We start from the raw sequence: 14,694 nt of genomic DNA on the forward strand, positions 1-14,694 counted from the left end.
ATGAGTGGAGCCCTCCGGAGTCTGCACATGAAGTATTGCCGGGTACTGCAGACGAAACTTGAGGCCTTTCTTATAGAGGAAAGTACACACGGTGCTAAAAGCTTTTCTTTTCTTGGTGACTTCTAGTCAGCATATAGGACAACTTTGAAGCCTCTGATCAGCGAAGGAGCTTTACGGGCTCTGAAAGTGCACAATATTTCTTCCTTATCATTGTAGTCCAGGTAAAGCATAATAACTTGCCGCGGACGAGGGTCTTTTTGTTTATTACTGTCACTAGATGGTTGTATAGGTGGTCCCACCTTGTGGGCTCTTTCTGCTCTCCTCCGCTGCGTGAGACCCAAGGCCTCCGGCAGTTCTGTTTCACAGAGTTGCTGTAGCTGTTGGGGCTTTATTAGCTCAGGTAAACCTACTAGATGCAGGTTATTTCATCTGGATCTGTTTTCTAGATCCTCTATCCGATCCTTAAAGGACAACTGTAGTAGTACACTTTTATATATGCTTATGCCTGGGCCTCAAAATTAAACCAAATAAACTCATACATACCTTCCTACGAGCCCCCGTTGGTCCGGCACAGGCCTCACGGTCCGGCAGTGCTGTCCTCATTCCACTTCCTGGGGACGGGGACACCACAGACCCTTCGGCGTTTCACCGGCCGCAGCGATGTCCCGCCCCCCCTGGTGATAGGCTGAGCCCACTGTCATGTAAGGAGCACTGGCCGGCTTCTTACATGACAGTGGGCTCAGCCTATCACCAGCCAGGGCGGGACATCGCTATGGCCGGTGATACGCCGACGGCTCTGCGGCGTCCCCGTCCCCAGGAAGTGGAATGATGTCAGCACTGCCGGACCGTGAGGCCTGTGCCGAACCAACGGGGGCTCGTAGGAAGGTATGTATGAGTTTATTTTGTCTATTTTTGAGGCTTGGGCACGGGCATATATAAAAGTGTACCACTACAGTTGTCCTTTAAGATAAGCAGTGTCCTGAAGAATGTGTTTATTTGCAGGCATGGAAGCAGCAGTAGAGTCCTCCAGTTTCTTGACCCTTTCTTCTACTTCAGCCACTCTCTGTGTAGTCTGGGAAAGGTCCATCTGCATGCTGTGAAGTGTAGCAGAGAGGGACTCTATCATGGCGGCCCGCAATTCAGGGAACAGGCGCTGCAGCATGTAGCTTTAAGTCCACACCATGAAAGGCTCCCCCCTGGCTCCCCTCCCGTACCTGAGGGTGGAATGTCTGGATATCTTTCTGGTGACAGCAAGTAGAGGTCCGGGGTAGGTGGTACAGCAGTATCCATGTCTAATACTGTCTGTATGAGGAGAGGAATCATGGGCGTAGCCACTCGCCATCTTCTCGGCAGCCGTCGTGGCCATTTTAGGCCCGTATGTGTCAGAGGCCAGGAGAGAGCTGCCGGAGTTACACTGGCTTTTTGGCAGTTTTGTGAGGTATCAGTCCATAAGGTGCTGTACCGGACCCTCCTCACAACCTTCCCCCGAGGCATTTCAGTTTGTAAATCCAGAATGCTTCTCTGCGGTTGAGTGCTGTCTGTCTGTTTTCTGTGTCTTCTGAAATCTGCTCGATGGGGGTCACTCTGATACATGAGAAGTCCTTGTGCTTTTCAGTTAGATGTCTTGAAACGCTTTGTTTTAGATGTCCGATGTTACAATTGTGGCGATGGCCATTCAAGCGCTTCCTGAGGGTCTGTGTTGTCTTTCCTACATAGTAAATAGTGTTGACCGACATAGGCCATATTCGAATTTGCGATATTTCGTGAATATGTTGACGAATATTCGTGATATAGTCGCTAAATTCGCATATTCGCGTTTTATTTTCGCATATGCGAAAATTAGCATATGCAAAAATTAGCATAAGTCAAAATTTGCATATGCAAAAAAATAGCATATACAAATTTTCACATATGCGAAAATTCGTACACCAGTCTCACACAGTAGTATTAGGGCCTTCTTTACCCACACAAGCTGGAAGCAGGGAGGAATGATCACTGTGATGTGTACTGTTGTCACGATGCCGGCTGGCAGGTAGTGGATCCCCTGTGCCAGAGAGGGATGGCGAGGACCGCGCTAGTGGACCGGTTCTAAGCCACTACAGGTTTTCACCAGAGCCCGCCGCAAAGCGGGATGGTCTTGCTGCGGCGGTAGTGACCAGGTCGTATCCACTAGCAACGGCTTACCTCTCTGGCTGCTGAAGATGCTGAAGATAGGCGCGGTACAATGGAGTAGGCAGAAGCAAGGTCGGACGTAGCAGAAGGTCGGGGGCAGGCGGCAAGGATCGTAGTCAGGGGCAACGGCAGGAGGTCAGGAACACGGACTAGGAACAGACTAGGGAACGCTTTCACTAGGCACTAAGGCAACAAGATCCGGCAAGGGAGTGCAGGGGAAGTGACTAGATATAGGGAAGTGCACAGGAGGGAGCCAATTAAGCTAATTGGGAAGATTGGGCCAGGCACCATCATTGGTGCACTGGCCCTTTAAATCGCAGAGACCCGGCGCGCGCGCGCCCTAGGGAGCGGGGCCGCGCGCGCCGGGACAGGACCGAGGGAGAGCGAGTCAGGTACGGGGACCGGGGTGCGCATCGCGAGCGGGCGCTACCCGCATCGCGAATCGCACCCCGGCTGAAGGCGGGACCGCAGCGCACCCGGTCAGTGGATCTGACCGGGGCGCTGCAACAACGAAGATGAGGCGAGCGCTCCGGGGAGGAACGGGGACCCGGAGCGCTCGGCGTAACAGTACCCCCCCCCTTGGGTCTCCCCCTCTTCTTGGGGCCAAAGAACCTGAGAAAGAAAAACTCAATTTTTTCGTGATGAGGTCCGATGCAAATTAGGAGGGGTTCTGTGTGGAAACGAACGAGACAGTCCAATCTTTTATTGTAAAAACAATAGATGTAGAGGGGTCTGGCGAGACTGGTCACAGGAACGTAGAACCTGTTGATGAGAGAGGCCAAAAAAAATTTTCCTGCAGATCCGGAATCCAAGAAGGCCACTGTAGAGAAGGAGAAGGTAGAGGCAGATATCCGCACAGGCACAGTAAGGCGTGGAGAAGCAGAGTTGACATCAAGAACTGTGTCACCTTTGTGCGGAGTCAGCGTACGTCTTTCCAGGCGGGGAGGACGGATAGGACAATCCTTCAGGAAGAGTTCGGTACCGGCATAGTACAGGCAAAGATTCTCCATGCGGCGTAGTGTCCTCTCTTGAGGTGTCAAGCAAGACCGGTCAACTTGCATAGCCTCCGCGGCGGGAAGCACAGGAACAGATTGCAGAGGACCAGAGGGGAGAGGAGCCGGAGAGAAAAAACGCTTCGTGCGAACAAAGTCCATATCCAGGCGGAGCTCCAGACGCCATCCGGAAGAACGCATGTCAATGCGAGTGGCAAGGTGAATGAGTTCATGTAGGTCAGCAGGAGTCTCTCGTGCGGCCAGAACATCTTTAATGTTGCTGGATAGGCCTTTTTTAAAGGTCGCGCAGAGAACCTCACTATTCCAAGACAACTCGTAAGCAAGAGTACGGAACTGAATGGCGTACTCGCCAACGGAAGAAACACCCTGGGCCAGGTTCAGCAGGGCAATCTCGGCTGAAGAAGCTCGGGCAGGTTCCTCAAAGACACTTCGAATTTCCGAGAAGAAGGAGTGTACAGAGGCAGTGACGGGGTCATTGCGGTCCCAGAGCGGTGCGGCCCATGACAGGGCTTTTCCAGACAGAAGGCTGACTACGAAAGCCACCTTAGACCTTTCAGTAGGAAACTGGTCCGACATCATCTCCAAGTGCTGGGAACATTGCGAAAGAAAGCCACGGCAATACTTAGAGTCCCCATTAAATTTGTCCGGCAAGGACAGGCAGAGGCTAGGAGTGGCCACTCGCTGCGGAGGAGGTGCAGGAGCTGGCGGAGGAGAAGATTGCTGGAGAAGTTGCGACTGAAGTTGGTGCGAAATGGTGGACATTTCCGACAGCTGACGGGTTAGAAGGGCGATCAGTCGGGCTTGCTGGGCGGCCACCGTGGTGAGGTCAGCGACAACTGACAGAGGAACTTCAGCGGGATCCATGGCCGGATCTACTGTCACGATGCCGGCTGGCAGGTAGTGGATCCCCTGTGCCAGAGAGGGATGGCGAGGACCGCGCTAGTGGACCGGTTCTAAGCCACTACAGGTTTTCACCAGAGCCCGCCGCAAAGCGGGATGGTCTTGCTGCGGCGGTAGTGACCAGGTCGTATCCACTAGCAACGGCTTACCTCTCTGGCTGCTGAAGATGCTGAAGATAGGCGCGGTACAATGGAGTAGGCAGAAGCAAGGTCGGACGTAGCAGAAGGTCGGGGGCAGGCGGCAAGGATCGTAGTCAGGGGCAACGGCAGGAGGTCAGGAACACGGACTAGGAACAGACTAGGGAACGCTTTCACTAGGCACTAAGGCAACAAGATCCGGCAAGGGAGTGCAGGGGAAGTGACTAGATATAGGGAAGTGCACAGGAGGGAGCCAATTAAGCTAATTGGGAAGATTGGGCCAGGCACCATCATTGGTGCACTGGCCCTTTAAATCGCAGAGACCCGGCGCGCGCGCGCCCTAGGGAGCGGGGCCGCGCGCGCCGGGACAGGACCGAGGGAGAGCGAGTCAGGTACGGGGACCGGGGTGCGCATCGCGAGCGGGCGCTACCCGCATCGCGAATCGCACCCCGGCTGAAGGCGGGACCGCAGCGCACCCGGTCAGTGGATCTGACCGGGGCGCTGCAACAACGAAGATGAGGCGAGCGCTCCGGGGAGGAACGGGGACCCGGAGCGCTCGGCGTAACAACTGTGAAAAAAAAAACTGAAGAAAAAAAACGAATATTCGTAATTGCGAATACATAGTGCTATATTCGCGAATATTCACAAATTCGTGAATATGCGATATTCGTGAATAAAATTCGCATTGTCTAGATGTGTTTTGATCTCAAAGGAGGTGGTGGTGTTCCTGGTGGTGAAAGATTTTCTCCCATGTGCGATATTGAGGAAGCAGAGACATCCCTTACTCCTGCATTTGAAGGAGTCTGGAGTGAGGGTGTAGGTCTTGGAGGTTTTTTTTCTTTCTGAGGCGACTAGGTACTACTATGTTTTTAATGGTTTTTCCTCAAGTCAATTTTGGTTTCTCTGGGAGAATTTTTCTCAGTATCGGGTCCACAAGTAGGGTGCACCAGTTCTTTTCAAAAATTCCTCTGATTCTTTTGTGATCTTGGTTGAAGGTCGTAATGAAGTTACAACTGAAGGTTTTTACTTCTTGAGTCTCCTTTTTTGGTGTTGCAAGTGGTAAGAGGTCCCTTTGCTCTGTATTTAGGTTGGCCGTGAATGCCTTTTTTAGAATGGACGATGGATAATTTTTCTGTTTGAATTTGTTTTGCAGAATTTTGGATTGGGTTTTATAATCAGAGGTGTTTGTGCAATTGCGACGGATTCTCCTATTATGGCTATGAGGGATGTTTGTCAACCATTTTTTGTAATGTGCGCTGTGGAAGTCCAGGAAACTGTTTGTGTCAACTTTTTTAAAATGAGTTTTGGTTATGATCCTGTTATGTTGATGGCTCAAATAGAGGTCTAAAAATACAACGGGCAACTAGCAAAACACTTTTTTCTAACCATCCAGCGATACACATATCTACCACAGGAACTGTGGTCGACACACCTGGTTCCCCCCTATACACCTACGGATACCTCTTATAATATATACACCAATAATCCAGATATGTGCTTGTGTATATACCTGTTACTGCTACAAGTGCCCGTCATTTTATGACTTCAGTAACTTCCCTTTAATTTTAATTTATTTATTTTCTAATCCCTATCCAACATATGTATATATTTTACAACCTATATCCTTTTGGATGTTCTTATCCCACATATATATAGATATTTTTACTACCAATACCTTGTTTTTTTTTTTGTATATTAATTTTATGTGAAATGGAATAGATTTGTACCTTATTTCCACTTGTTATCCTTTTAGTAATTGTTCTGTGGACCTGAGGAAGGCACATGTTAGTGCCGAAACGCGTTGTCCTATTGTTTTGAATCTCAATAAACTGTCCTGTGCTACAGTGGTGTCCTGAATCCTTTTCCCAATCATGAGTAGCGCTCGTATATAACCCCCTTTTTAGTTTAGCTCTTTTCCGTCTCCATTATTTCCGTACCCGTTGTGGTCACGGATAGGGGTTTCGAGCTGCACAACTGCCCAGACCGCCCGCTTTTCACCTTCCCCCCAGGTGATGTGCTGTTGTCGTTGATAACCTCGGCATGACACCACATCTCTTTGGGTGCAGTGGTCCTCCGCCGTCCTATACACGAGAGAGCGCCCCCACCTCTTTTCACTTCCTTCTTAAAACAAAAGAGGAAGAAAGTATCAAAAGAAAAAACGCAGAGCATCCGACTTTTGGATCACAGATTCAGACACCAGTGCTTTAGATGATAACTCCCAAAAGATGAAAAATCAAGCGGCCTCTTTAGGAGAAGCTGTTGGAGGGGGTGAAGGAAGAGGAGGAATGCACTGGAGAGGTCCTCAGAAAAGGAAGAGTGTTACTTGGCGCAATTGACAGTCCCATCTAATGTTCTGAATTTGACTGATGTTCAACTCTCAGATGACTATACCTCTGTCCTATCGAAGAGACTTTACTTTGGTGTCTGTGAAGAGTTTGATCCTGTTAAATTTGAGATCGATCTCTTCAGAGCAACAAGCTAAATTAATATACATACATTTTTCAAAAAACATCCTATTTGTAAAGAAGCTCAAACTGTCACAGATATAGATATACCTGCAGTGGTTGGCCCTTTGGGTTTCAGCCCACCCGACAATCAAACGCATCGATCAAACACATCAATCATTCATACAGCATTCATTCATTCATTTACTCATTCATTCAACATTACATTATGTATTAATAATAAATCACAAAAAATGATATTAACTTACCTGTCTTCCAATGTTCCGATCTCTGCGGCTGCCCTCTTTTCCTGCACACGCTCCCGATAATGGTCCCCTGCTTAAAAAAGATGTACCCGAATACCAAATGTATCCGAAAGAAAATAAAACCCGAAGAACGAATGTATCCGAAAAATCAAACCGAACACCCGAATACAGAATGTGTCCGAAAAATCAAAACCGAAAATATTACCGAACCGAAAATTTTATCCAAAACGAAAAAACGAAACGAAACGAAAATTTTTCTTGTGCACATGTCTACTGGCTAATACTGTTTTCACAGGAGGAATTCAATCAAAATTTTCACGAGCAAAAATACCAGGAGGTTCAGTCGATTTATTTGTAAAATGTGTTATTAATGAACTAAAATCTATTATTTATGAGAAGCCAGAGAGAAATCTGACAGTACAGGAAAGAAAGGCATTGAAATGGTTGGGTACTAGACCAGATCTCACAGAAACTAAATCTGATAAAGGTGGGAGTATTGTAGTGATGTAGACCAAAGATTATGAGAGTGAAATGACGAGACAGCTCTCAGATAACACTGTGTATGAGAAATTAAAGGAGAACCGCATCCCAAAAATTTTGGGGCACCATTTGAGATCATATATGTAGAAAGGAGTACTGTCTGTTAAGACAGCTTAACGACTCTTAGCAAAATTTCCAAGCCATCTGAGATGGTATATTCTTCCCAAGGTACATAAGTCATGGAGCTGACCCCCGGGCCGCCCTATAGTGGCAGAGATAAGCTCCCTGACTGACCCCTTATCGAATTTTATTGAATGGCTTATTAGTCCTTTGTAACCTGTGATTCCATCGTATGTAAAAGATTCAGGGGATCTGCTTAACCACTTATCTGATTTTGTATGGGAAGAAGGTTATTCACTCGCGCCCATAGACGTGGAAAGTCTATACACCCGCATCCCTCAGGATGCGGGTGTGCAGGCGATCCACGAGTTCTTGGTTGCGACTGAAAAAACTGCTGATTTTAAAGCATTTATATGTTATTCCCTTTGGTTAATTTTGACTCACAATACTTTTAAGGTTAATGATCAGCGCTTTAAGCAAATAACTGGGACCGCTATGGGGACTTCTGTCTCCTGTTCTTTTGCAAATCTTTTTTGGGCCATTTTTGAAAAACATTTTGGGGGAGATTTATCAAAACCTGTCTAGAGGAAAAGTTGCCCAGTTGCCCATGGCAACCAATCAGATCACTTCTTTCATTTTTTCAAAGGCCTTGATAAGAATTAAAGAACAGCTCTGATTGGTTGCTATGGGCAACTGGGCAACTTTTCCTCTAGACAGGTTTTGATAAATCTCCCCCTTTGTGTTTTCCACTACAAACCCTTTTGCTAAGTATGTCAAACTCTACCTCCATTTTGTTGATGATGTGCTTAATATTTGAAACGGATCGGCTGATCTGTTTAGTGATTTTATCCAGCACCTTAATACTATAAACAACATGAATATGTTATTTACATCACAATTCGAAAGTAGAGAACTTGATTTCTTAGATGTGAAAATCTCAGTGAGAAATAATGTATTGGAAACTAGTAGCTACAGGAAGTCAATTGCAAAACATTCTTTATTGCTTATAAAAGTTCACACCCACAGCATGTAAAATCTGGTATCCCTTATGGACAGTTTATAAGACTGAAAAGAATAAATAGTGAGGAGGAAATATATAAGCAACAAGCTGCTGAGTTAAAAATTAGCCCCTTAAGGACGCAGGGTTTTTCCATTTTTGCATTTTCATTGTCACGATTCGGCTTACAGGTTGTGCACATGTCTACTGGCTAATACTGTTTTCACAGGAGGAATTCAATCAAAATTTTCACGAGCAAAAATACCAGGAGGTTCAGTCGATTTATTTGTAAAATGTGTTATTAATGAACTAAAATCTATTATTTATCAGAAGCCAGAGAGAAATCTGACAGTACAGGAAAGAAAGGCATTGAAATGGTTGGGTACTAGACCAGATCTCACAGAAACTAAATCTGATAAAGGTGGGAGTATTGTAGTGATGTAGACCAAAGATTATGAGAGTGAAATGACGAGACAGCTCTCAGATAACACTGTGTATGAGAAATTAAAGGAGAACCGCATCCCAAAAATTTTGGGGTACCATTTGAGATCATATATGTAGAAAGGAGTACTGTCTGTTAAGACAGCTTAACGACTCTTAGCAAAATTTCCAAGCCATCTGAGATGGTATATTCTTCCCAAGGTACATAAGTCATGGAGCTGACCCCCGGGCCGCCCTATAGTGGCAGAGATAAGCTCCCTGACTGACCCCTTATCGAATTTTATTGAGTGGCTTATTAGTCCTTTGTAACCTGTGATTCCATCGTATGTAAAAGATTCAGGGGATCTGCTTAACCACTTATCTGATTTTGTATGGGAAGAAGGTTATTCGCTCGCGCCCATAGACGTGGAAAGTCTATACACCCGCATCCCTCAGGATGAGGGTGTGCAGACGATCCACGAGTTCTTGGTTGCGACTGAAAAAACTTCTGATTTTAAAGCATTTATATGTTATTCCCTTTGGTTAATTTTGACTCACAATACTTTTAAGGTTAATGATCAGCGCTTTAAGCAAATAACTGGGACCGCTATGGGGACTTCTGTCTCCTGTTCTTTTGCAAATCTTTTTTGGGCCATTTTTGAAAAACATTTTGGGGGAGATTTATCAAAACCTGTCTAGAGGAAAAGTTGCGCAGTTGCCCATGGCAACCAATCAGATCACTTCTTTCATTTTTTCAAAGGCCTTGATAAGAATTAAAGAACAGCTCTGATTGGTTGCTATGGGCAACTGGGCAACTTTTCCTCTAGACAGGTTTTGATAAATCTCCCCCTTTGTGTTTTCCACTACAAACCCTTTTGCTAAGTATGTCAAACTCTACCTCCATTTTGTTGATGATGTGCTTAATATTTGGAACGGATCGGCTGATCTGTTTAGTGATTTTATCCAGCACCTTAATACTATAAAAGTAGAGAACTTGATTTCTTAGATGTGAAAATCTCAGTGAGAAATAGTGTATTGGAAACTAGTAGCTACAGGAAGTCAATTGCAAAACATTCTTTATTGCTTATAAAAGTTCACACCCACAGCATGTAAAATCTGGTATCCCTTATGGACAGTTTATAAGACTGAAAAAAATAAATAGTGAGGAGGAAATATATAAGCAACAAGCTGCTGAGTTAAAAATTAGCCCCTTAAGGACGCAGGGTTTTTCCATTTTTGCATTTTCATTGTCACGATTCGGCTTACAGGTTGTGGATCCACTGTGTCAGCGAGGGATTGGCGTGGACCGTGCTGGTGGACCGGTTCTAAGTGGCTACTGGTGTTCACCATAGCCCGCCGCAAAGCGGGATGGTCTTGCTGCGGCGGTAGCAACCAGGTCGTATCCACTAGCAACGGCTCAACCTCGCTAACTGCTGAGAAGGCGTGGGACAGAAGGACTAGGCAGAGGCAAGGTCAGACGTAGCAGAAGGTCGGGGCAGGCGGCAAGGTTCGTAGTCAATATGGATATCAGGAGATCAGGTAACACAGGCTTTGGACAACACTAAACGCTTTCACTGGCACAAGGCAACAAGATCTGGCAAGGGAGTGCAGGGGAAGTGATGTGATATAGCCAGGGAGCAGGTGGAAGCTAATCAGGCTAATTGGGCCAGGCACCAATCATTGGTGCACTGGCCCTTTAAGTCTCAGAGAGTTGGCGCGCGCGCGCCCTAGAGAGCGGAGCCACGCCCGCCAGCACATGACAGCCGGGGACCGGGACGGGTAAGTGACTTGGGATGCGATTCGCGAGCGGGCGCGTCCCGCTATGCGAATCGCATCCCCGCCGGCAATGTCAGTGCAGCGCTCCCGGTCAGCGGGTTTGACCGGGGCGCTGCAGGGAGAGAGACGCCGTGAGCGCTCCGGGGAGGAGCAGGGACCCGGAGCGCTCGGCGTAACAGTACCCCCCCCCCCTTAGGTCTCCCCCTTTTTTTGTTGACAACTGCTTTACCTGGGACGAGGACACCGGGAGTGAATGTAGGGTTTCCTCAAAGGCAGGCAGTACAGCAGGAGTGGGAATGGGGAGGGAGGGCAGAGGGTGAAGCTTGGCACGGGGCAGGGTGTCACCAGGACGGGGGCCATGAGGAGGCAAGGCACAGTCCAGATAAGCCTTGGGGGGACCAGGTGTAGGAGGAAGCACTGAGGCTTGCCTGACGGGACTTGGAGGGAGGGAGAGGCATTTCTTGTGGCAAGCAGAGTGCCAGTTCTTGATCTCCCCGGTGGTCCAGTCAAGGGTGGGAGAATGAAGCTGGAGCCATGGCAGACCGAGGAGGACCTCAGAGGTGCAGTTGGGAAGGACGAAAAATTCAATCATTTCGTGATGGGATCCAATGCACATTAAGAGGGGTTTTGTGCGGTAACGCACGGTGCAATCCAATCTAACTCCGTTGACCGCGGAAATGTAGAGCGGCTTGACGAGACGGGTCAACGGGATGCAGAACTTATTCACCAAAGAATCCAGAATAAAATTCCCAGAGGCACCAGAGTCCAAGCAGGCCACGGCTGAGAGGGAGGAGTTGGCAGAAGGAGAAATCCGCACGGGCACCGTGAGACGTGGAGAAGCAGACTTTGAACCAAGAGACGCCACACCCACGTGAGCTGGGTGCGTGCGTGCGTTTCCTAGACGTGGAGGACGAATAGGGCAATCCACCAAGAAATGTTCGGTACTGGCACAGTACAGACAAATATTTTCTTCCCTACGGCGATTCCTCTCTTCCTGGGTCAGGCGAGACCGATCCACTTGCATGGCCTCCTCGGTGGGAGGCCCAGGCGTAGATTGCAAAGGATACTGCGGGAGAGGTGCCCAGAGATCTAAGTCTTTTTCCTGGCGGAGCTCCTGGTGTCTCTCAGAAAAACGCATGTCAATGCGGGTGGCCAAATGGATAAGTTCTTGCAGGTTGGCAGGAATCTCTCGTGCGGCCAGCACATCCTTGATGTTACTGGATAGGCCTTTTTTAAAGGTCACGCAGAGAGCCTCGTTATTCCAAGATAATTCGGAAGCGAGAGTACGAAATTGGATGGCGTACTCGCCTACTGAAGAATTACCCTGGACCAGGTTCAGCAGGGCAGTCTCGGCAGAAGAAGCTCGGGCTGGTTCCTCGAAGACACTACGGACTTCAGCGAAGAAGGACTGGACTGTGGCTGTGGCAGGATCATTGCGGTCCCAGAGCGGTGTGGCCCAAGACAAAGCCTTTCCTGAAAGAAGGCTCACTACGAACGCCACCTTAGACCGTTCTGTAGGAAACAAGTCCTACCACATCTCCATATGCAGGGAACATTGAGACAAAAATCCACGGCAGAGTCTAGAGTCCCCATCAAATTTGTCCGGCAGGGACAAGCGGAGGCTAGGAGCGGCCACTCGCTGCGGAGGAGGTGCAGGAGCTGGCGGAGGAGATGGTTGCTGCTGTAGCAGAGGCAGAAGTTGCTGTAACGTGGCGGTCAACTGCGACAGCTGCTGTCCTTGTTGGGCAATCTGCTGCGATTGCTGAGCGACCACCGTGGTAAGGTCAGCGAGACTTGGCCTCAGCGGGATCCATGGCCAGATCTACTGTCACGATTCGGCTTACAGGTTGTGGATCCACTGTGTCAGCGAGGGATTGGCGTGGACCGTGCTGGTGGACCGGTTCTAAGTGGCTACTGGTGTTCACCAGAGCCCGCCGCAAAGCGGGATGGTCTTGCTGCGGCAGTAGCAACCAGGTCGTATCCACTAGCAACGACTCAACCTCGCTGACTGCTGAGAAGGAGTGGGACAGAAGGACTAGGCAGAGGCAAGGTCAGACGTAGCAGAAGGTCGGGGCCGGCGGCAAGGTTCGTAGTCAATATGGATAGCAGGAGATCAGGTAACACAGGCTTTGGACAACACTAAACGCTTTCACTGGCACAAGGCAACAAGATCCGGCAAGGGAGTGCAGGGGAAGTGATGTGATATAGCCAGGGAGCAGGTGGAAGCTAATCAGGCTAATTGGGCCAGGCACCAATCATTGGTGCACTGGCCCTTTAAGTCTCAGAGAGCTGGCGCGCGCGCGCCCTAGAGAGCGGAGCCGCGCGCGCCAGCACATGACAGCCGGGGACCGGGACGGGTAAGTGACTTGGGATGCGATTCGCGAGCGGGCGCGTCCCGCTATGCGAATCGCATCCCCGCCGGCAATGTCAGTGCAGCGCTCCCGGTCAGCGGGTCTGACCGGGGCGCTGCAGGGAGAGAGACGCCGTGAGTGCTCCGGGGAGGAGCAGGGACCCGGAGCGCTCGGCGTAACATTCATTATTTCCTCATCACCTTTTAAAAATCATAACGCTTTTTAATTTTGCACTTACAAATCCATATTATTGATTATTTTTTGCGCCACCAATTCTACTTTGTAATGACATCAGTCACTTTATCCAAAAATCCACGGTCAAACGGAAAAAAAATCATTGTGCCACAAAATTGAAGAAAAATGCCATTTTGTAACTTTTGGGGGCTTCCGTTTCTACACAGTTAATTTTTTGGTGAAAATGACACCTTATCTTTATTCTGTAGGTCCATACGATTAAAATGATCCCCTATTTATATAGGTTTGATTTTGTCGTACTTCTGGAAAATATCATAACTACATGTAGGAAAATGTATACTGTTACGCCGAGCGCTCCGGGTCCCCGCTCCTCCCCGGAGCGCTCGCAGCATCCTCTCATTTGCAGCACCTCTCATTTGCAGACCTGCTGACCGGGTGCGCTGCAATATCACTCTCAGCCGGGATGCGATTCGCGATGCGGGAGGCGCCCGCTCGCGATGCGCGTCCCGGCGCGTCCCTGGACTTAAGAGGTGCTTATAATCTCATCCGCATCAGGGAGGGGGACGAATGGAAGACTGCATTTAACACCAGAGATGAACACTTTGAGTATCTGGTCATGCCCTTTGGCCTGTGCAACGCCCCTGCCGTCTTCCAAGACTTTGTTAATTACATTTTTCGTGATCTCCTATATTCTTGTGTAGTGGTTTATCTGGACGATATTCAGATTTTTTCTGCCAACTTAGAAGAACACCGCCAGCATGTCCGCATGGTTCTTCAGAGACTTCGGGACAATCAACTTTATGCCAAAATGGAGAAATGTCTCTTTGAATGTCAATCTCTTCCTTTCCTAGGATACTTGGTCTCTGGCCAGGGACTACAAATGGACCCAGATAAACTCTCTGCCGTCTTAGATTGGCCACGCCCCTCCGGACTCCGTGCTATCCAACGTTTTTTGGGGTTCGCCAATTATTACAGACAATTTATTCCACACTTTTCCACTATTGTGGCTCCTATCGTGGCTTTAACCAAGAAAAATGCCAATCCTAAGTCCTGGTCTCCCCAAGCGGAAGACGCATTTAAACATCTCAAGTCTGCCTTTTCTTCTGCTCCCGTGCTCTCCAGACCTGACCCATCTAAACCCTTTCTATTGGAGGTAGATGCCTCCTCTGTGGGAGCTGAAGCTGTCCTTCTACAAAAAAATTCTTCTGGGCATGCTGTCACTTGTGGGTTTTTTTCTAGGACCTTCTCTCCGGCGGAGAAAAACTACTCCATTGGTGATCGAGAACTACTGGCCATTAAATTGGCGCTTGAGGAATGGAGGCACCTGCTGGAGAGATCAAAATTTCCAGTTATCATTTACACTGATCACAAGAATCTCTCCTATCTCCAGTCTGCCCAACGACTGAACCCTCGCCAGGCTAGG

This window comes from Hyla sarda, chromosome 8 (assembly GCF_029499605.1).
Source record: "Hyla sarda isolate aHylSar1 chromosome 8, aHylSar1.hap1, whole genome shotgun sequence".
Taxonomy (NCBI): domain Eukaryota; kingdom Metazoa; phylum Chordata; class Amphibia; order Anura; family Hylidae; genus Hyla; species Hyla sarda.